Raw genomic sequence first — 24921 nt, forward strand, 5'->3', positions numbered from 1 at the left:
GAGGGTGCTGGAACCATAATTTGTTCCAGAGGTGTCATATTATGTAGAGAAACTGCAAAAGATTTACAAGGAAGCATGTACAAAAATACATTTGTATTTGTGATGTTATTTCATTTTGTACATCTGAAGGCTCCTTGGTGGAGATATTCCCACTTCTTCTAACCTGACAATGGAAGGTGATAATGACGTGATGACACTTGCTGACAATGGGCAAGTGGCACTGAAGGGACTTCAACAGAACCAGAAAAAAAAGAACAAAAAAAGACCTCACCTCTCCACATTTCTATTTCTGTAAGTTTATTTCTATTTATTTAATTATTTGTTAAACTGAGTAACTGAACTAATACATGCAGCTTTTTCTAACCATATGACAGGCCACAAGGGCAACAGTAAGGATTACCTGCAGAGATAATTTAGAATCGTCACTAAGCAGCATGTTTTGGCAGGCAAGAAAAAATCAGAATTCCTGAAGGAAACCCACATGGATAAAAATAGAACATGCAAAGCCCACACAGTTTATTCAACTTTCTATAATATACTCCCCTGCCCTACAAAAACTACTTCTTCTCAATCCAGTCCATTGATTTTTTTAGCTTTAAGTTTCTGCTTGCCCCCTATTTTGTATGTGACTCTGAAAGTGTGATATCTCTGCAGTACATTTATAAGTCAAGGAAATGGACAGCAGCCACAAATGCAGAAGCAGCGTGGTAAACAGTAAAAAAAAATAATAAACAGGCAAACCAACGTGTTCTTGCACAATAAGCAGTCACTTTAATATGATAAAGTCACCAGAGACTTAGCGCTTTTGCCTTTTAGACGTTGGTTTGCCTGTTTATTATTTTTTTACATTTATAAGTCAGACTGTTTCTGGTACTGTTTTCTCACATTCAGTCAAGTGAATAATTTTCTTTCCACTTCTTTCACCTACCATTTGACAAACATACACAAATGCACCCCGTGCTTCACGTCACTGACATTACTTTGATCTGTATCTGCAGCAAACATTTCTCTGTCATACTGCTGTACTGGTAACATCCTGTCACAAATCTTAATGATCAGAAGTTACCATACATCATAGTATCTGTTTGTTTCTTTTTTTTTTTTTTGACTACTAGTGCTTATTTCCCTAATGTTTGACGCTTCCATAGTTTTTCTTATAATTATATTCATTAGTAACCAGTCATAAGCTCTATGTAAGCAAGAGAAGTAAACAAAATCAGCACCTCTCTATCAGTCTTCAAATTAAACCTGGTCTTACTGTCTTGGAAAATAATAACTTGAGCGTTACTCAAAAGTAGATGGTTAGTCGCACCAGTTTTGGGTTGAAAACTCTGTTGAGCACTTAGCAGCAGCCACTGATGACTATGGGAGTGTGAACAGCAAACAGTGTGAGCCATGCAAGAGATGTGCAGTTATTAATAATACTGGACTAGTCACTAATGTAGTGCAGAGTACACTACAGGTAGCACTGTCTTCTCACTAATGTAGTGCAGTGCACGACAGGAAGTGTTGTCCACTCACTAATGTAGTACAGTTCATGACAGGAAGTGCTGTCCACTCACTAATGTAGTGCAGTGCATGACAGGAAATGTTGTCCGCTCACTGGATTGGGAGGGTGGCCTAATGGTTAAGGTGTTTGCCTTACAAACACAAGGTGCAGGGTTTGAGTCTCACAAGGGATAATTGGCTAGGCTTACAATGGCTCGCAAGGGCAATTAGCTTAGTACTAACCTATGAACTAATGTAGTGCACTGCATGACAGGAAATACTGTTTGCTCACTAATATAGTGCAGTGCATGACAAGAAATGTCATCCATGCACCAATGTAGTTTAGTGCACAACAGGAAATGTCCACTCACTAATGTCGTACAGAAACAAGACTTGCAGCTAATAGGGATCAAGATTACCAGAAAAAAAATGCCTCACACTTTGCTCTAGAGTCTCTCAGGGTAATCTCTGGATTACATGAGGCCAAATAGGTCCAACTGGGTTAAAGCACCTCCAGCCGAACACATTTGTAAGCAGCATGTTAACTAACTTCTACTACCATTCTTGCAGAGTTTGGAAACATGGTGTTTGCTCTTCATTTACATGACTCACTTGTGTTTCTTTGGTGTTTGCTATGTTAGAAAGTCAGAAATAGCTACATGAGTCTCAATGATGCATGCTGGAATGCACCATATTTATCATTATAGTACTCTGAAAATGCTCTACTTTGAAACCAAAGACAAGTTCTCCTTTTGTATACACCAATGCTTACCAAGAGCTGCTTCCCTATATGCATTAAAAAACTGAAAATCATGAAGTAATTATAACTTCTCTTATTTTTTTAATCTCACATAACACAGCTTGCACTTCCCATCCATGATCCATGATCCTTTCTATCAACTTGTATCCACATCTATTTGTGACACTGGAGATTCCAAACACCTCCCAGTGTTGCGTCCTCATACTGAATTTAATCTGAACTGAAAAAGAATGTTTTTTTTTTTATTTATTAAATATAACAATAGCAATAGCACAAGTTACCCTACTTCACAGTTCTATACTTCTTTCCCCCATTCTACACCAATGTTTCTTTTCTGTACCTGAAGATGTCCAGCCCACGTGTTATTGTGTTCTCATAGTCAGAGATCACTGATAGGATATTAATACCCAGTGTCTATAACTGAACTAAGAAACCCATCCACAACCTTTTTCATCACACAGCAACACAGATCACCCTCCCATCTACTATTTATGCTGCATGCCCCAAGCTTGTAGCCACATTTCATTAACAAGACCCTGTGGAGACCCATTTTCCTAGGTTTCAGAATACAGAGGATTTTGGTGGGTGCCCAGTGCAACTTCTCCAATATTTGGTATAAAGGAAACTGGATTCAGCAGCTTTTTGTGCAATTATTTTCCATGAGCAAATATTTCTCCATTAACCCTCCAAATGCAGGTGTATTACTGCACACTCCTCCTCACCCAAGGCTATCAACCAAAACTGCAGGATCATGACAACCCGTCTTGAACCACATGCAGGTTTTCACACAAACTGAGCAAAGTGTTGTAACACACTTTTATGGCATCTTTGGTTCCTACATATTTCTGTTGTGTGAGTGTAATAAGGGTCACAAACTGAGTCACTTTTTTAAACATTTTGGGCTGCAACTTTTTAACATATATAAATATAAATGAAGCTACCCAATGAGATACATTCATAAGAATTCAAAAGTTTACCCAACAGTGTAATTTTGTCATTTGTAATACAAAACCATGTTCCAAGAAGAAATTGCAGTGTTTTGCCACTTTATTCAATAAATAATGTGACATGATTATAACTGCATTTGTCGAATTGTGTTTCACTGAAAATCTGATAATCATTTCTAGTCTATTGAAATAAGTCTTTTTCATGCTCAGATACAGACATTAACATGGGTCCCACTAGTCTTTCCAACAGCAGAAATGAGTTTTGGTAGATTGGGCTCAGCAAACCGTAACCCTATGAATCCCATTTCAACAATAGGAATGAAAACTCTAAATATGCTGAAAATTGAGGGAACCTATCAAAGTTGCAAAGCCATGGTTAAACTGCAAACATTCTTACAAAAGTCATTTTCTGAACAAACAGACAAAACATTGTAGCTTGAAATGGCCCAGCATCATGGAACAAAACACCAAATGACATCAGAAATGAAACAGCTGGTGAAGCTAACAAAACTAAACCAAAATATCTTCTCATTAAGGAAAATGAATGTGTCTTAAGGGTAATTGTTAATGTGTGATGACCAGTCCTAGGTTTATTATCCTGCAAATATACATAATAAACACCTAAACTATGACCAAATGATACAAAGTACAGGTCTGCAAATTTGTAAATATGCAAAAAGGATGAAAAAATTATGCATGTGAAACAATACAAGACAAAATGCTTTTATTAGGCAAAATGTCTCTGTAGCCAGCCTGGTAGAAATGGCAGTCCAGAGACAATGTAGGAATTGTCTCATGTTTTTGGATAGCCACCTAATTCTTAAACAACCTGATACAGTATGTGAGAGGGAGCCCATTCAGAAGCTCGATTCATTAGAAAGTCGAACTTCATATTATCTAGACCATGTGATCAACTTTCTGAAAAGTCAAACTAAGTAAAAAACAAAAATGTACATATATGCAGGGGGAAAGCCCCTCTGCACCCACCCCACATCTCCTGCATATTATAGATAGCAAATCTGAGACTGCACTTATGTGAATAAAAGGGTAAAATCCCCAGTCACCACTGTACTGCTATGTCCATTCAAAAGCTTTGACATTTCAGAAAGTCGATCATATGGTCTTGACCATATGAGGTTCGACTTTCTGATGACTCGAGCTTCTGAATGGGACCCTGTGAGAGGTGTACATATACCTTGTCTCTGGATACAAAGCTGTCACTCACAGTCACTACAAATACCAAACAAGCTGTCACTAACTCATAATACACAATACCTGCTACACAGACACACACCAGGGCAAACACAGACCTACATATGCTGAGGGTCATAAAAGTAATCTATCCAATCCAAAAACCTCAAATACCTCCCAGACACAGTAATTACAATAAATATCCTCAGCAAATTCAAAAACACACTATCAAAGCAACACCCAGTATGGCACATTCAAGCTCAACATACAGTGTGTCTAAGACTTAGCCCATAACACTGACCACCACACTATCCAATATTCTGTTCATAGAAGACTCCATTATGAGGCACACCGTCATTTGCCTCACATGGTAAGGACCCATGAGATCACACATGCACTCAGGTCATTGAATCACAAGTACCAGTATAACTCAGTCACAGTCTATGTGGGAGTAAATGATCTGAGACATACCTCCCTGAAGTATATGAAGAGAGACATGGTGGCTCTCACAGACTGTGTGTCCCAGGCCTGTTGAACCTAGCAATGAGTACTACTCTCCCCTCTCCAAGGATGACGACACAATATGAAAAGATGATAACTGACTTCGTTTTTGGTATTATTCAAAGGGGATATAATATTTGTCAACCTGGGAGGATATGGTTGACAGTCCACACTGCCCTGTCAAGGATGGTCTGCATGTGTCCCCCAGGCTTTTGAATATTGGCTAAAACCTCATCCACCCCCATAGTGCCTTTTATAGGCATTGCCAACCTGACAGACCTTCCAACATAACAAAGCAAACCCCCAACAATCTAAAGGTGTTGTTGCTCAATGCCAGGAGTCTAAAGATGAAACTCCTTTCCCTGCAAGCTCTCCTCATCCTGGAGAATGCAGATGCCTGTGCAGTTACTGAAATAGGGCTTACTGCTGCAGAGGGCACCCCAGCAGTACAGGGCTACAATGCTTTCCACACATTTACATCTGTTTGCACAGGAAGGGACAAAAGCTGGAAATGTCTCAACTTACATTAAAAGCAAACACATCTCAAGGCTAGTCAAACAATGTGATGAGCTTATATTTCTCTTTGCCCAAATTACCATAGATAAAGTCCCACAGCATACTGCTGCAAGTTACAGGCCCCTCTCTATGAGACAGGAAACCTATAACACATACTTAAATGTACTGGAGACAGTCTGCATTCAACCCAACACCACATTTATGGGTGACTTTAATGACCTCACTATAAATTGGGAATAATATACAACCCATAGCATGCAGACCCAGAGATCCCTGGACTTTGAAATACAAATACCCAATATCAGATAGTCTGTACATCCACTACAGGCATCCAAGACCTAGTCCTTACCGACATGGAGGGAAGTTGCACTCCCTCCCAACTGTATTGTCCTTACTAGTCAGGTCAGACTTCTTTGAAATAAATGAAAACCTGGGATATGAGGTAACCCTGGAACTTTTAAAAATTATTCCAAGGTAAACTTCCTACTTCTAAGTGGCACCCTAACAAAATTTCAAGCCCCCTGAAACCCAGGGAATACCACTGTCTACACTGAGTTATTTATAATAAATCCCTACAATGATGTATACAACTGATTAAATACTCTTTCCTATTCTATCAAACCCAGTTAAAGACAAATGTTTGCCCCACTGACATCTGGTCCTTGTGCGTCCTGACTACAATGTGTAGAAAGCTACCAGTAAAGAAGTGACAGAAACAGAGAACATCTATAGGGCCTAAATCAGACTAGATCCACTGGCTGTGGGGAAGCCAATGCCTGTGGTTGGAGATTTTTTTTTTTTACTTCTTTGTGGAATGTTCCACCAGTGAGCACCATTTTATAGCTATAAAGGAAATTAAAGTGATCCATCCAAGTCTTTCTTCGTCTCACAGAACCTCATGTTGGTGCAGTGAGGTGGGTAGGAAGAACAGGAGAAAGACAGCAGATCTTCATTTGTATTGTGGGTCAGTAAATCCTGATCCCAGCAGGTTGAGGAGGGATGGTCTTGTTTAGTAGAACAGGCCTGGCCCATCAGTCGTTATCCCTTCTTCTGTCATTCACTCAATATACACTCAATAATTTTCAATTGTTGACCCACAGTGCTTCTTTTCCTTAGATGTTTTTTATTTAAGTGTCTGTTTAACCTTAGCTACAAGCTTTTGACTAACAAAAGCAGAAGGAGCAGATGTAAGAGGTAAGACTTTTTTGTGCTAGCAATCAATGGACTATTACAGCATAAAAACATTTAATCATAAAATTACTTAGCAGCCTCGAGTGAAGTGAGGACAAGCCCCTATACAAAGCCTGGTGCACCCCTTTACTTAATGTAACATTTTTGAGAAGTAGGTACCTAACATGGTTCGTTGATCAATGTGATTGGATGTATCCTATATATATATATATATATATATATATATATATATATATATATATATAAATATATATATATATATATATATATATATATATATATTCCTTCTGAGATACTGCTTTTGTTGACTAAAATTATTTGGGTCTATATTGCCATGTCGACATGGCTGTTCATTGAACACCCTTATGTCGACACATGTACACCAAAATACCTAAATGTCGAACGGCCACAAAAGCGATTTTTTTCCCAGGGAAGAGAGACAAGTATACAACAGCGGGGGAACATTTCTGAGTACAATAATTATAAAATTTTCAACTACACTTCTATTGATATTCAAACAGACCATTTTGATGCGTTTTCAAAAGGATTCAAGTTTATTCCATTTAGAAAGGCCAGTGTTCCTAGGGCTATAGTTGATTTGAAATTATTTTTAAGAAAACAAAATCTAGCACTCATTTATCAAAATCAAGAGAATACAACCCATACGATATTGGAACTCAAAAAGAGAAGTACCTTTAATCTGCCCTTGCATCCTCAGTTGAAAAATTTGGAGAATTTACTTGAGAGGGAGATAAGAAGTGCTATAAATTCCCACAAAGTATTCTCAAATTTATCTAACAGTGAATATAGTTCGTTAAACACATTGAAAAACAACAAAACTATTGGGATTATGCAACCGGATAAAGGGGGTGGTACTGTCTTGATGGACTTGATTTTGTATTAATCTAAGATGTATGATTCTTTACAAGATTTATCTAAATATTCTAGAGCCTCTATCAATGAGGTCAACATTTCTAAATCGAAAATAAATTTGCTTATTAATGACTTGTTGCTTGAAGGCTCTATAGATATGGAACTCTACAATTTTTTACACAATACAAATCCAAGGGTCCCGACAGTATTTGGTATTCCCAAAGTCCACAAGGACTGTAGTAATCCACCTTTACATTTAATAGTGGCTTCAGAAGGATCTATTACCACCCCCCCTTGCCAAATTTATTAATGTGAAATTGAAGAAACTTTCTTATTCAAGTCAAACTGTATTAAAAGATTCTTGGGACTTCCTTAGACAAGTAAAGCCCCATTTATATTCTGAGGACATTATTTTTATTACTTTAGATGTGGTAGACCTTTTTGGCAGTATACCATATGAAACTGGTCTTAGTTGGTTGGAAGAAAGTATGGCAGCAAGTGGTAATTTTTCCCCCGATGATTTTAGGGTGTGTTTACTACTCATGGAGGTAATCCTTAAAAACAATTTTATGTACTTCCAAGGGGAATTTTTTAAACAAGAAAGGGGTGTGGCTATGGGGGCAAAATGTGCCCCCACTTATGCCAATATCATACTTTCATGGTGGGAGGACATATTTATTAACAACAGTGTATACGCCAAGAGTTGGGTTTTGTACAAGCGTTTTCTCGACGATATATGTATATTTTGGAATGACACAGAAGAAAGATTTTTTGAATTTTTAACATATATTAAAGGGACAACGGAATTTTTGGACTTCACATACACTTTTAACAAACAAGAGTGCATTTATTTAGATGTTTCCCTGAAAAAGTTGAACAACACATTTTCCTCTAGGATACACCGTAAAGAAACCTTTTCAAATTCGTATCTTCACTTCAAGAGTGGTCACCCTTTTTTCCAAAAAAATAATTTAGTTAAGGGACAGTTGGTCAGGACAAGCCGTATAACCTCAGATAATTTTGAATTTATAAGTGATAGTCATTTACTAATGAAAATGTTTACAGAGAGAGAGGTTATCCTGACCATTTGATTAATGATATGTTTTCTGAGGTACAGGAAGGTAGAAAAGATAGATTCCTTCCCATTTTGGGTCAGGAAGAAAATTTTCCTTCTAATTCTACCGAAACAATCAATAATAATTTAACTCAAGCCTATATAATGGATTATACTGCAGATTCAACTGTTATAAAACAAATAGTCAACCGAGAATGGGAGAGGTTTAAGCTAATTTCTGATTTACCTTTTTCTAATTGTCAACCTTTAAAATTCACCTACAGGAAAGACAAAAATTTTAAGAATATTTTTGAGTTTAGGGGTGGTGGGCATTTACCAAGTAGTTCTCGTAGATTAGGTACATACAGATGTGGTTTTTGTTCTCAGTGCCAGTATATTTGTAATAAATCCGATATAGAAATTCCCAGTAGGAACAGGTCAATAAAAAGTTTTACACACTCCAATTGCAACACCAGTGGGGTGGTTTATTTAGCCACATGCCAGTCCTGTTCATCTTTTTACGTGGGGAAGACCGAAAGAAAACTAAAAAATAGAATTTATGAGCATTATTACGAAATAGGTAGACAGAATACCAACAATGCCCTATTTCGCCATTCACAAATTTGTAATCAAGCTCTTTATTATTTTTTTGTGTTGGAGGTAATACCCAAGGAGGTGAGGGGAGGCATGTGGGAGACCAAACTGGAATACAGGGAATTATTCTGGCAATTAACCTTGTATGTCACGAGAGCACCAGGCTTAAATGACATGGTCTCACTTCGTCCAGTTTTGAAATTGAGAGCAGCAAAATTATAGACAAGGTGTTTAGGCAACTAGTATACCACATGCAGATAGACTGTACCTTGGGTGAAATAAACATTTAAATGTTTGTTTTCAAACTACAAGATGAAATTTCTGGTAAGAAATTTCAAGTATTATTATGCTCTTTATACAAAATGTTTTTTAACTTATACATATATTTTTTTAAATTGATACTCATATGTATATACTGTTTTTAACTCCATACATTTGTTGTTTTTTATTGGTGTTTTTAAACATGTTATTTAAATATTTTATTGCTATCAACTGCTGATTGGTCATTGTTTTATACCATTATGTATAAATTACTGCCAACATATTACAATCAGTTCTTGATTTCTGAAGAAGGTTTTCGAAAACGCATTGTCAGTGTTTTGCGTTATTAAAGTGCTCTTGATTGTTGAATATCGGTCTCAGTCTCAATACCCTTATTTGGTTTCTCCATTGCAAACTATTGTGGCAGTTATTAGTGTGTTTTGTTCGCTATTCCATCCGTTAACTGATTTCTTTAAGTGTAGCATGTCCAGTAACTCTGGGTTTGACATGGCCTTGTATGTTAGGCAGAGATCGCCTCTGAGTAGGCGATATACGAAAGAGTATAGTTGGAGTTTCTTTAGACGGTCAGCATAAGGCATCTGGTTTAGGCCTGTGATTCTTTTTGTGAGGTATTTCTGCAGCCTTTCTAGTTGTTGCAGATGTCTTGTGAGGTACATACCAAATGGGACATTGTATTCTATAATGGGTCTAATGAGGGATGAGTACAGAGGGACAATAACCCCCTTTATTCTGGATGAAAAGCCCTTAGTGATGAGATGTGCCATGTAGAAGGATTTTCAAACTGTTGTGGCTATGTGGTTATCAAAGGTGAGACCACTGTCCACCTGTGTCCCAAGATCTCTTATCATACTTTCAGTGTTTAGTGTAATGCCACTTATGTGGTAGTTCACAGGTATGTGTTTTTTCCCAAAGGCACGAAGCCTGAGGTGAGGCTATAATTAAACATGACACATAGGTGAGGTGCCAGTTCATTTTGTAGTTCATGCAGTACACAGCCTGGGATGTCATCTGGTCCCATGGATGCTGTATTCTTGGCTGTGGAGAGTGCAGTTTTTACCTGAGTGGCCATGATTACCGGAATTTGGCATTCTTTCGGTATTGCGATGGGTCCTTTAGGGGGTGAGAGGGGGATGAAGTTGGCACTGAATCTATCTTCCAGGATATTGGCAATATCCTTGGGATCAGTATATCTAGTGTCATTCTGCTGTAGCTCAGAGCAGATCTGAGTATTGCCATTTAGATTCGTGACATAGCTATAGAATGCCTTGTGGTTATCTTTGGAATCTTTGGCAATTTTGTTTTTGTAACTAGCTTTGGAAGATTTTATAAGGGATCTCAGCTTTCTACTGAGGCTGGTGAGAGAGTTTTTTGAATCCTGGGTTCTTCCTCTTTTCTGCAATAGTTTCTTCCTTCTGCTGTACAGCTTGTTTATGGTAGGGGACCACCAGACTGGCTTCATTTTGTTAGAGGACAGTGTCTTGGTTCTATTTGGGATGGCTCGGTTCATGCACAAGTGAAGGTGTTCGTACAGCACCTTAGTGTAGGATTCAGCAGTTGAACTTCCAGTTCCCATCTGTATGGTGTCATGAAGTTTGTTACTTCTGACTTGAGAAGCATGAAGTTGGCTTTGGAGAAGTTTTTTACAGAGGTTTCCTTGAAGAGGGGGTGGAATGTGGATGTCAAGGGTGATTAGCTTATGGTCTGATCTGACCAACGAGGGGGTGACCACTGGTGTGGAGCATCGATCTCCCATGTTGGTAATGACCAGGTCTAGAATACTGGTACCCCTGCTGGGACTATGAATTAGTTGCTCTAGGGCATTGGAATTTATGAATTCCAAGAACCGTTGAGCAAAGGTGTTGGTACAGGAGTAGTTTTCTTAGTTAATGGCAGGGTAGTTGAAATCACCCAGTATTAGGGTGTTTGGTTGTATCTTAATATTTTCCAGCATGTTTAGAAAGGTGTAGTGAGAATCTTGGGGCATGGTGGAGGATCTGTAACAAGCTACAATTTGTACTGCAGTCTTGCCCAGTGTTAGTTGCACCTGGAGAATTTCAGATGCATTATGTTGGGCAACCAGCCTGGAGGTGTGAATATCCTTGGTGAATATGGACACTCCTTCACCTTTAGTGTTTTGGTCCTGGTTTGGTGGCCAAAAAGTGTGGTATGAGTTGTAGCCTGGTACTGCAGGGGTGCTCTCTGGAGCTTTGAATCAGGTCTCAGTAACTGCACAGATATCGATGTTCTCCATTTTTAGGAGAGCCTCGAGAGAGTGCATCTTGAGGTTTAGACTTCTAGCACTGAGTAGCATTACCTTCAGATTTTGCTTGCTTGTACAATAAGATATGTGTGAACCTCAGACTGCATGTTCAGTTATTCCAATATACAAACAGACCTGCGATGGCAGTAGGTGAGGGAAGTGACCTCCCTTCCATGCATGCAGGTCTGCAGGAAAGCTTTGTGCCCTTACAGGCTTTGCCGAATTCCTGTGTCTCAGAGTTAAATCCAAATGAAACAAACGTAATGATAGTAGGAAACAAAACACTCCCACGCAATTGGGGAGGGTTGCACAAAAACTATAGCACCTAATGTTGTTATGGCATTGAGAATGTAACACAAAATACCTGATCATCAGTGATCATTTCTAAAATGTCACAACCAAAGTAAGCCAACTTCTCTACTGTCCAAAACTATATTCCACGATGGAATAGGGATAGAAGTTGCTCAAACAATACTTCTTCCAAAGCTGCCTTTTGGATTCACAGTTTTACAAAACATGGAATAGCATAGTAACACAGCAGTGCCTTTGGCTGGTTGTGGTTTATCTTACTTATACCAGTTTGACTTATGTTTTTTTGGAATTGAAACTTCTGAAAACAGAATTGGTTGACTTGTACTTTGAAAAATCTACAAAAGCAGAAATCTACACAAATTTAATTAAATGCGATAAGAGTATCATGGTACAAAGAAGTAATGGTAAAGGCCAAATTAAAGCTATTAAAATATGTATAGTTTGTAACTCAGAAGCAGAAGCATAAAAAAATACTGACAGAGTGCCGATATAACTAATGCTACGCATCCACAGGAATGGTATACTATTTGACATAGTGCCGCTATAACTGAAGCTACACATGCCACAGGAATAGTATACTATTTGACATAATGCTGATATAACTAATGCTATGCATGCCATAGGAATGGTATACTATTTGACATAGTGCCGATATAACTGAAGCTATGCATGCCACAGGAATAGTATACTATTTGACATAGTGCCGATATAACTGATGCTACACATGCCACAGGAATAGTATACTATATGACATAGTGCTGATATAACTAATGCTATGCATGCCACAGGAATAGTATACTATTTATAGCTACCTTCTTGTCTTTTAGAAGCAAGCCCTCTGTTTAGTCTACCATGAGGGACAACATCTTGCATGGCCCTGTCTAATTATTCCAATTTAGGGCAAAGTCATTTACATGCAGAATATACCTCTTCTACAATACACTGAAACCTTGGAATTACAAGGTGGTTTGCCCCTTATAAACTATTTTTTCAATTTCGTTGTTTTCCACTCTTTCTCTTAATGTTCACATCACGGATAATAATGTACTTTAATTATTCAGTACTTTCAATGATTTTTCTATTCTGACTTTTTCTCTTCTGAGGTAAGTTATATTGGGCAAGTTCTGATTTGGTTCATTTAGTTTTGCTGAGAAACACCAGAACTCTTTAATCTACAGTCAGGCAACTGGGTTTGTCAGTGGCATACAACATAGTGCTCAAACTAAAACAAAACAGGATGAAATAATGTGCAAAACAGAACTAATTATGGCCGGGTCACTTTTGCACAAAAGTACAGTGATACTCCAGCAGGAACAAGCACACAAACATCTAGAGCTGCATCTATAGTTTATACGTCCATATATCTATATCCATTTGTCTGTCTCTATCTCGACCTGTCTCTGTATATGTGTACAGTTCCAAAAGTTCTGCACACACACACACACACACACACACACACACACACACACACACACACACACACACACACACACACACACACACACACACACAGTCTCAGATGCTTCACAGAGTGCAAACTTCAAATCTGTTCTAAGAATACATGTGAGGAAGTGGACTAGAGCCTTGGTCACTGTCAGAAGTTTTGGAACTGTACACTAGCTTCAATAATGTAACCCTCCTTCCCACCATCTAGTGTTTGTTTTCACACCCAACCTAGACACAACACATTTCTGGACAAAAATGCTTTACCAGTACCAAAAGAAAAAATACAGAAACTGATTTTTGCCATTTTGCCAAACTGGAGTTCTGAAAAAAAGGTAATTTAAAAATCTATAAATTAATAAAATATAACCATGGCAAATATAGTGGGGCTTTATTACATTTTGAATTCTAGCACATTTCATTGCACAAAATAAATTATTTCCTAAATTGTACACTGCAGAATACATGGTATAAGCCTCATTATTCTCTTGTCTGGTGCCACCTCATACCTACCCAAAGGAACTCACTGACATACTCTTTAAGAAGCTGCAGTCAGTAACATGTTTACTAGAGAGCCTTAAAGATGCTAAACATTGCAGGTGCATAGCAACCTGTTCCTATTTATACAATTTACACATGTTCTCAAATCTCATGTGACAATAAAGCAATGCTACTCTATATCAGACAGATTTGACTGTTTATTCTCTCCATCCTAATTTTTCTCTCACCTGATCTTTCTTCTAGAAACCCTAATCATATACTGTACTCCCTTCTTACTCTAAAATGTTACCATATGGAGCACTGGTCCTTGTCCTAAATAGTAAAGGCAACTAATTCTTTATCACTGGGGCAACAACAGCCCCAGACTGATAATGTGCACTTCTTGTGCAGTGCGTATACTGTTTGTGAGGAATTTATCAGGTGTCTAAGGTAACTCTACAGCAGGAGATAAAATGCACACAAAGGTGCAGATAATTTCCTACAAGAAAAGTGGAGTGCATTACGCAGCATATACATATCATAGGATGTTTACCCAACACTTTGGCTGTTATAAGAATGTTTATCAAACACTGTTCATTTTAGTTATAATTCTTGTATGATTTAAGTTCATTCCTACAGAGGTGTATTATGTTTTGTATATTTATATTCCTCTGACTTTGAGTTTACTAATATGTCCTTTCACTACACAAATCTTTTGTTCCAAACTTCTTTTGGAAACATGTCCAGTTCAGCTGAGTGTACTCAGCCAACAAAATAAATAAACAAATAATTAAATGGGCAAAGAAATTGTGACTGCACACTCTGCATGCAAAACTATAAAGATTATATTATGCATTGGATTATACTGGGTGTGTGCTATAAATTGTTAGAAAGAGATAAGGTGGCGATAACATTTCACTGATATAATGGGACTCGTACATTTAGCTAGGATATGGAGAAGGAACAGAGAACTGGCATGCTGAGATACGGCCAGTAACTATATGGAAATATGACTACAGGGTGGACATTAGCAGTGAGGGATGGAAATACACGATACAGGAATGAAAATATGTACTGCCTGGGCACAGGTGACCTGAAAGGCTTCCAGTGATGGTGTTGTCTTGAACCTCTTTATTCTAGTCATGATCTGACTAAATGATGTAGATGGATGCAGACCTGCCCATGCCACAGGCATCAGGTTTGAGTACCAGCACCAGCTCTACAGGAGATGGATGGGGTGCAGGGTGGAGTGAATTGACAGAGTTCACTTCCTTCCCTCCTTTCTTCCCTTGAGATGAGGGTTTGGGGTGTATGGTGGAATCACTGCTGGAAACCAGTGGACACACTGAAGTGATGTCTGTGACAGAGGGGCTGCCCCACTGAGTACATGATCATAGAGGTGGGCATCTACATCATTAAGCCAGCTGCATGACACATCTTGGACAATACAGGCATGTTCATAGGTTCATAGGTTAGTACTAAGCTAACTGCTCTTGTGAGCCATTTTAAGCCTAGCCAATTATCCCTTGTGAGACTCAAACCCTGCACCTTGTGTTCGTGAGGCAAACACCTTAACCATTAGGCCACCCTCCCAACCCATGTGCAGAGAAAAGTTTTAGGTTTAAGAGAGAGAGAGAGAGAAAAAAACAGCCATCTGCTCATATGACATTCCCACTCCTGGTTTGCCCATTTTTCACCTAAGGAATTAATAATCCATAGATATCTTTCCTGTCAAGGGAACAAGTGGAAAATTAGTGAAGGCTTGGGAGGGTGCTCAGTGGAAGATGATAAAAAATGTTTTATTCACATCAATCAATTTAGAATTTACTTTCTCTAGTTCTGGAGTGCCAGGTTCTCCTTGTCTACTTCATTGCTCAGGTCTTCGTCCAGACAGCTTCTGACTCTGAAACCCCATCATTTCTATGCCACAGCTCACCCACTCACTGCAGTGGTCTGTGCTCTGCAGTTCTAACTTCATTTGGAACCTCTTTATATAGGGGACATAATCTCCACTTCATCTCTTACTGGATAGTGCTTTCCCTTTGGGCTTCTGACAGTCTGCTGTCATGTGCGAATCCTAAGATATACTCAATCTGAAACTCTGTATGACAGAGTCCCATTAAATAGTACCTTATATAAAACCCAGGCCAATTATTTCTCCAAATAAAGTATGTGGTCACAATAAAGAACATTAAAACATGCAGAATCTCACTTTAACCACTCCCCAGAAAAGTGTCTAATACAGTTTCCTCCTCAGCGACCACGTCTTAAATCTGAACCTCACCACTGTCTATTCTATGACATAACCTGAAAGTCCTCATGTAAACATATCATACTTAAGAACTATTTATATGCGCACCCCGAACAGACACCAACCTGGCTAACAACAGGAAAAACAATGCTCCTACTTAAGAGAACCTGCAAGCTGCCCTAAAAATTATAGACAAATAACTTGCCTTCCGACGACGTATAAACTATACACTGGAATTGATGCCAGCAGAGTCTATAATCATTTAGAAGAAAACTCAGTTATGGCTATAGAACAAAACGGCAATAAAAGAAAGTAAAATGAAACAAAGGATCATTTGCTGTCAAATAAAGTCATAGTGGAGAAATGTAAAAAGGGGAATAATTTAAGTATGGCATGAATTGACTACAAAAAAGCATTTGATAGTATCCTGCATTCATGGATAAAAGAGTGCTTAAATATGTATAAGTTACACCCTATACTGATCGACTACATTACAGTGACCATAAAATAGTGGCAGACCACTTTGCAATTAAGCCATGATAAAGGACAAATTATTATTTCAGTGATAAAAATTCAAAGGAGGATATTCCAGGGTGAGTCTCTTTCATCACTGCTATTCTGCCTTGCCCTTAACCCATTAAGCTGACTATTTAACAGCTTAGGCTATGGCTATGATTTGGCTCCTACAAATCAAGAAAGTGTAAAGGCTTTTCTTTGTCGATGATTTGAAACTGTATAGCTCATCAGACGAGGAAGTGAAAGTACAACTGCAAGTTGTCAAAACTTTTTCAGATGATACAAGAATGTCATTTTGTCTTGATAAATGTTCAAAAGCAACCTTTAAAGGAGGAAAACTGCAGTACCAAGAAAACATCAGTTTGGGACAAGAATGTGATATAAAAGAACTTGAGCAAGAGGGAGTGTATAAATATTTGGGAACTGATGAGGGATCAACAATAAAACATGAACAAATGCAAGCATAACTCAGTAAGGAGTACTTTAGAAGACTTAAATTAATCCTAAAAACAGCATTGCCATCTAGGAACAAAATCCAAGCTATAAACAAATTTGCTCTTCCTGTCCTAACTTACAGTTTTGGAGTGATTGACTGGCCCCAAAACATGTTAGGTAGATTAGAACAGGAAAACAAGAAAGACTCTTCATGCTCACCAAATGATTTATAAAAATCAGTGCATACCAAGATTATATATTTCCCATTCCTGAAGGAGGGATGGGCCTCCTTGAAACTGATTACATGTACAAATCTGCAATTGTGGGACTCCAAACATATCTGCTGACCTTAGAAAACCCAAATGTAGTGAAAGTTTTGAAACATGAGGAGAATAAATCTAAGATGACTTCCCTGCTTAGGTTGGCAGAAGCATAGCATCAAGGAGGAATGGAAATCAAACCACAAGTGGATAAAAACCAGACAGAAACTGAATGTGCAAAAAAAATGAAAGAATATAAGGTGAAGGATCAGACGAGAAGGCAAGAAATGTGGAAAATGCATAGATATAGTTGCAAGTATAGAAAACTTCTGAAAGAACCTCGTGGTGATCAGCAACAAACTCAGGAATGGTTAAGGAGAGGCAAATTCAAACCAAGAGATGAAAGGTTAATATTGGTGGCACAAGATAGTGGGCTACGTACACGTTGGTTTACAAAGTCCATTGAACATGTGGGAGAAACAGACAAATGTAGGTTTTGCAAAACAGAATTGGAAACAGTTGCACACTTCATTGCTGGTTGCGACATACTAATGGCAGAAGGACTTGTGCGGTGAGACTGTTGCAGTGGGGATTGTGCAAACATTATAGTACTGAAGTGGCTGAAAAGCAGTGGAAACATGAGCCACAAAGCATCATAGAAAATGAAGATGTCTACATCATATGGGATCATCCACTACCAACAGTTTAAAAGACAGATGCTAGAAAACTGGATACAGTGGTCCAAGAAAAGAAGACAAAAGTAGCATTGGTCATTTAAATTGCCACACCCAGTGACTAAAGTGTCATGCATACAGAGAGACACAAAGTCATAAAATATCAGGATTTGCAAGCAGAAATGAGAGCAATGTGGAAGAAAGATACCCAGAGAGTTCCAATAGTAGTAGGAGCAATGGGTCTTATAAAAAAAGAGTCTACAATCATATTTAGATACGTTACCAATACATGTAACTCTGTCTGAATTGCAGAAGGAGTCATTACTGGGCACATTGCGGGTGCTGCGAAGTGTACTTTTGGCTGACATCAAAGAGTGAAACAATACTAATTTCATGAACTTTAGTCATATTTTTACTTAGGAATGGGGTCCATTCCCATCATGGTATTAGAAACCCAAAACATTTGGAGAAATTAAAAACAAGGAAACATATCATTTATTTATTTTTATTTATTTAACATTTGTTGACCGGGAATGTCCGACTAGGTTCCACAGAGCCTGTTTTCAGCGGAGGCCCGGGGAGAAATGCTCCAGATGCATGTCTTTGGCATCATCTAAGATAGCATCTTATAACATCTTGCTGTCCCTCATTGCTAGCCATTCAACAATGCACATCCAGATAAAAATGATTTAATTTTATGCTACAAGCAGAAGTTAGATAAAGCAACACCAGGCTATCAAAAAAACAACAGCAGTTTATTCAGGAAACAGGCACAGGCAAAGGCATAAGTGCCTTCGCAGTATTACAACTGCTTCATCAGACGTATAAAATCTATCTAATTCAATGCCCCTTAAATAATGTGAAAAAAATCACATGACATCCTAGTAAAACTCTTAAAGAGATAACATTTTAAATATAGGCAGTACTAATAGTAAACATGTATAAAAAAGTGAATGTGTATAAAAGGTGGGAGGTTGAAAGAGAGTTTATTAAAACTCCCTTTTTATTTAAAAAGAGGACGTGCTTTCAACATTGGTTTTAATGGTACTTTATCATTAAGTCCTGATCCTGTATCTGCTCTTAATCTAATAATCCATTTGCTTTCTAAACACTCTGTTTCATTTCTAATATCACCTCCCCCGAGACTTTTCTGCACCATAGCTATGACTTGAAACCTAAATGCATGCTCTGGGGAAGTGCCAGCTACATGTTTAGCTAATGCATTCCTAACCATAATATTTTTTATATCATTTAGATATTCTCTTACCCTTTCCTTCAGTCTTCTGTCTGTTTTACCTACATAAAATTGACTGCAGGTTTTACACACTGCTAGGTAAACCACATGACTGCTGTCACAGGTTGCCTCTACACGAAAATTTATAGACCTTGTTCTGGTCTGGGTGAAAAAAAATCACCTGCTTGATCTATACAACTGCAAAAACTGCAGTTATAACAAGGTCTAGTATTATTTTTCTAAGAATCATGTTGTTGTTTCCTGCTATCATACCCCATAAGACACTTGGGGTAACACATCAGCTGACCTAAAGATTTATTTTTCTTATACACTACGCTGGGACATTCACCTATTATAGCTTTCAGTTCTGTACTTGTGATCATTACTCCCCAATTATTTTTTAATAATGTCAACTACACCTTTAGAGTCCTTAGAATATGTTACTGGTACCCTGCACCTAAGCTCATCTACCTTATTCACACATGCAGGTGTATCTGAGGAAAAATAAGGCCTTTCTCCATTCCCTCTTCTTTGTATTACTTCAACTAACTTATCAGATGCTCCCTTTTTATCATACCCCCTTGCTGCAAACCATTCTTCTAGATCTCTCAGTTCTTTCTTAAAATTTTCCTCACTAGCATTAACTTGTGATGTTCTTATAGCTTGCCCCTTCACCACATTATTAAAAGTAAAACGTGGGTGCATACTACTATGATGCAAGTAAGTGTTCTTGTAACAGGGTTTTCTATATGTCATAGTATCTATTGCCCCATCTTCCTTTACTAACACATCCAGAAATCTAACCTCCCAATCGGAACAAGTCATCACAAACTTTAAAAAGCTTGTTCTTGTATTAATATAATTATAAAAATCTGACAATTCCTTAATAGTGCCTTCCCATATGAAAAACAGGTCATCCACGAATCTTCTGTAGAAAATGACATGTTTGCCAAACATACTACCTAATACATGTTCCGGCGCCCATACTACCTAATACATGTTCCATCTCCCATACCACCATGATAAGACTGGCATAGCTATTGGCACATGATGTGCCCATAGCTATGCCATCTATCTGCAGGTAGTAATCCTTATCAAAAAGGAAGATGTTATTATATAAAATCATCTTAACCAAAGCACATAGCATTTCAACCTTCTCAGTCGAGAAACAGCACTGTTCATGTAAAATTTTTTTAACCCACTCTATACCTATAGTATTTGGTATTACAATGACTAAGACCAACAGCTGAATAAAATACCAGAAATAAATGTCAGCTCAAAATCCAAAATTTATTGTTAGTGCTTTCGTTAACCACAACTTAGATCATTTAGCTGTGTTTGGGATATCACAGATGTATTTGGTACTTGTGGGAAAGAAACAGTACTGTGCTTTTATGTCTGAAGAAGTTCCTTCATTGTGAGTGAACAAAAGCGCTAACAATAAATTGTGGATTTTGAGCTGGCATTTATTTCTGGTATTTTATTCAACTGTTGGTGACATTCATTTTTTAAGTTATTACAGTGATTAAGGACTGAAAATCGAGTGTAACCAAATACCATTCACCTCTTTTTAAAAATAGCCTTAGTAAAATCATATAAATCACATAAAAATTGTCTAGAGTCCTGCAAGATGCGAGTGTTACAGTTAATAAATGGTCTTAAATTTATTAACAAAAATTAAATAACAAAGTGAAAAAAATCACATGATACCCTAGTACAACTGTTTACTAAGATGTCATGTGATTTTTTCACTTTGTTATTTAATGGGCATTGAATTAGATAGATTTTATGCATCTGATGAAGCAGCTGTAGTACTGTGAAAGTGCTTATGCCATTGCCTGTGCCTGTTTCCTGAATAAACTGTTGCTGGTTTTATGATAGCCTGGTGTTGCTTTATCTTACTTCTGCATGTTGGATTTATTTTTTGGTTCGAGAAACATTTATTCAGCACATACTGGTATTATTGGACTTTTGCATAATTTCATGCTAATTTCATCTTTTGCAGTCTACAACTAAACCCTTCCAAGCAAATCCATTAATATGAACTTCATATACAAAAATCAGCTGCATTATAAAACACCTTAACATGCTGTTCTCAAAAGGAGATTTCCAATCTCTATCTCTGCAATCAGTGAATCATGTCCATCACATTCCTACTCTAATTAGCAAAAATTCTCTTGCTACCCTCCCATCCCATCTTCCACTTATCCAGGCAGGATGTAAAAATACTACACTATTGCATGTACCAGGTGAAACTAAACGACCATCCTCTTCCTCAGTACTCTTCCAAAAAACGTAAAAAGTAAAAACACCATGAGATGCAGCGTACCCTTACTACTACTAAAATAAGCTGAATTCAACCGATTAATCCTAAAAGCCTGCAAAACAATAATCCTCCCTCTTTAATACAGTGGGCAAAACAGAAACTTTACTAACCTTCATTTTTTTTTTCATTTTAGGTTAATTTATTTGATAACCAGGTGAGTGAACTGATCTCCAGCCAAAACTTTTCAGCCACTATCCATGCCACAAGGAAAGTGATTAATACAATATGTATACATGTTTTAGAGTAGCCAGTGCACTAGCATTTTTTTCCTGTGGTGAGAGAAAACCAAACTATCTATAGAAGACGTCCATAGGCAGTAACGTCACACATTCATAGTTTCATATGTGGTTACTAATAAATACTAAACCTAAAAAAAAGAGGAAACAACTCCTTTTTACTCATAAGTCTCAAACCAAACGCAAAGCGAGCTTTCATATCACCTCTGCAAATTACACAAATATTTAAATAGTCTCTAAAATGACTAATGGTTATAGTAGATATGATAATTCAATCTCCACATCCAACAAGCAATACAAAGACACATCAGAAGTTAGGTTTGCCACATAGAGCAAAATAATAATCAAACTGAAAGCAGTGAGATAAAACTAGCATCCACCTGGCCACTGCCTACACTTCCATATGCCTCTCCTATCTTCACCAACCTTCAGTCCAACCTGACAAGTAAACTAGAGCAGTGTTACAACAAAATACCCACATTTGCTTCCAACAAGCCATATTCCACATCGCTATATTGCCCTCAGTCACCTGGATTGACTTGAAGTGCTTCACCTCCTCACCTACTCTAAACTTCATTGTGCATACAGATTAATCTTTCACCCAGAAAAATGTCCTGCCTAAGCAGTTTACTATAACTGCACTCCAACAATAGTTATCTGCTCTACTGGCCAACACTTACTCTCAGTTCACAAAACTATCAACAAAGCAGGAAACATTCTTTACTGCAATTGCATGTCAAAATCCTGGAACTCAATTCTCCTTCCAATCAGAATCCTCAACAATGCACACATCTTCAAAGATAAATGAAAATTGTTCTTGCTTGATTCCTGGCTCTGCCCCTGCTATTCTCCATGCTAAATTATTCCTAAACAACCTCTCCAATATACACATACCTGTCAGCAACTATCTCTTTTTTCTTATTTTTCTGTATTCTACACTTCTTATCACACAATGCATAAACTTATATCTGACGTAATGTATGGCAATTTAACTGTACCCAATGCTGACTATGTTGCTTCAAAATACACTTATTTCATAATGATCGACTCTATTTATCCTCACTTTGTGTGCAATGCTGCTAATATAACCTAAGCATTCTATATATAGTACAGGACTACTGTAAATAGTTCTCATGGAGCTTTGTACATAATGATACTAAATGTTACCCATGCACTCTGCATGTTATACATGTACTTCTGTTATTATTTCTTATGGAGCTCTTCTCCCCAGGTTTCCTCTGAAAAGAGGCTTGTTTGCACATTTGGTCTTTCCCATTAAATTAATGAAAATAAACAATAAATAATACTAGGCATGTAGTTTTTTATTTTATTTTTATTTATTTTACATTTGTTGACCGGGCTAGTCTAACTGGATATATATCAATTTTCAGTAGAGGCCCGGGGAGAAAAGCTCCACATAAAAAAAAAAAAACAAGAACAAACAACATATTACAACTTCAGTTATAGTTCACTTGTCAGACACAGCAGGTGTTACATGGTAAATTAGCATTTATGATAGAAAAACAGCAAAAGGAATATAGAAAAATCCCCCCACCTTTTATTTTTGTTCAGGACAATATTGATGGAGCACTTTCTACGTAAATAACTTGTTCATTGTCACTCAGTAGGTACATAGAGGCTGAAGGAATCAAACCCATACTATAGGAAGCAGCTTATTAACAATACATATAGCCTTAATCCTCTGCTCGAAGTCTCAGACTCTAAGCACCAACGAGAATGGGATTCAAACACATGCATGCAGACCACAGGGAATTAGAAGTCAGTCTCCTTAACCTCTAAGTCATCTCATCTAAACCATAGCTCAGGGTGACTTCCTACTGTACCATGAATCCATCCATCCATCCTCAACACCTTTTCCCATTTTGCACATGGGGTCAGGGTGTTACTTCAACAGTGACAATCATCTTGAGCCAAGGCTTACAGCAGTGAGTGGCTAGCCCTGCTTCAGTAGTGCATCTGTACCACTCACACGAACACACACTCACACCTATGGACAATTTACAGTATCCAGTCCACCTACTGCATGTCTTTGAAAAGTGGCAGAAAACCGGAGCACCCAGAGGAAACCCACATGACCACAGGGAGGACATGCAGACTCTGCACAGAAGGCACCCCTGCCGAGAATCAAACCAGACAACCTCTTGCTGTGAGGTGACAACACTAACTGCTGCACCACTGTGGCCCATGAATGCTATATGGTTAATATTACTTCTAGACTGTAACTGGATGAGTGGAACACTCAGACCCCAGGGCTGCAAGTAGAATTCTTAAAAGATACAGTTATGTTTAGATGTAATTAAATAATTACAGGATGAAACTGTAGCTTTAATCTTGTCCAGAAAAAATGCCTATTATAGGGCTATAGGCCAAACCAAAGTATGTTCTCAAAATATGCAACAATTGCCTAGACAAAGAAATAACAAGGTAAATACACAGCATCACATGATCTACCACACCTTTACATGTTCTTCTTTTTTTTATTTTTATACCAGCAACCCCAAAATTATTTTTTCAACTATTCAACAGCAAAAATAAACTCTACAGTTTGACAACATCACACAGATAAGAGAATCAGGAAACCATAGCAAATGAGAGAAACAAATGACTAATAACAGCCATTTCTATCTTTGTCCAAAACAACAGTATCTTAAAAATGACTTTCAGAAACATTAAATTAATATTTTTAAGTAGATAATGATGTCTAAACTCTTAACATACCATCAGTATTTCTAGTACACCCTTGCTGTGTCCATTCTGCAATCTCACTGATTTGGTACCACACACAAGAATAATATTCCTTATATGGTTAACCCTACAGAACAAATTATGCTCTTATAAATTAAAAATTTCAAAAATAATGTTATTACTTTTTCTTCACTCTGCTAATTTACTTTCTAAGTATTTAAGGCAGTATAATAACACACTAAGGCTTTTCTTGTGGGGTACCATCCACACAAACTTTATTCCTAGATCATTAGAAATATCAAAGAAATAAATGTATGACGTTACACTTTTTATCAATCAGAAAGTCTCTTTTACTTTAACAATTTGCTGGGACAAGATCTGTCTAAATGGC

The 24921-nt window shown here is 37.6% G+C and overlaps 1 protein-coding gene across 2 annotated transcripts in view; it reads right to left on the reverse strand.

The window, feature by feature from the left end:
* The window catches only part of ADD2 (adducin 2), a 906318-nt gene that overhangs the window by 244091 nt on the left and 637306 nt on the right, over positions 1-24921 (reverse strand). The gene's annotated exons all lie outside the window — the stretch shown is intronic.

Source organism: Protopterus annectens, chromosome 9.part0 (genome assembly GCF_019279795.1).
Source record: "Protopterus annectens isolate FY-2018-M chromosome 9.part0, PAN1.0, whole genome shotgun sequence".
NCBI lineage: Eukaryota > Metazoa > Chordata > Ceratodontiformes > Protopteridae > Protopterus > Protopterus annectens.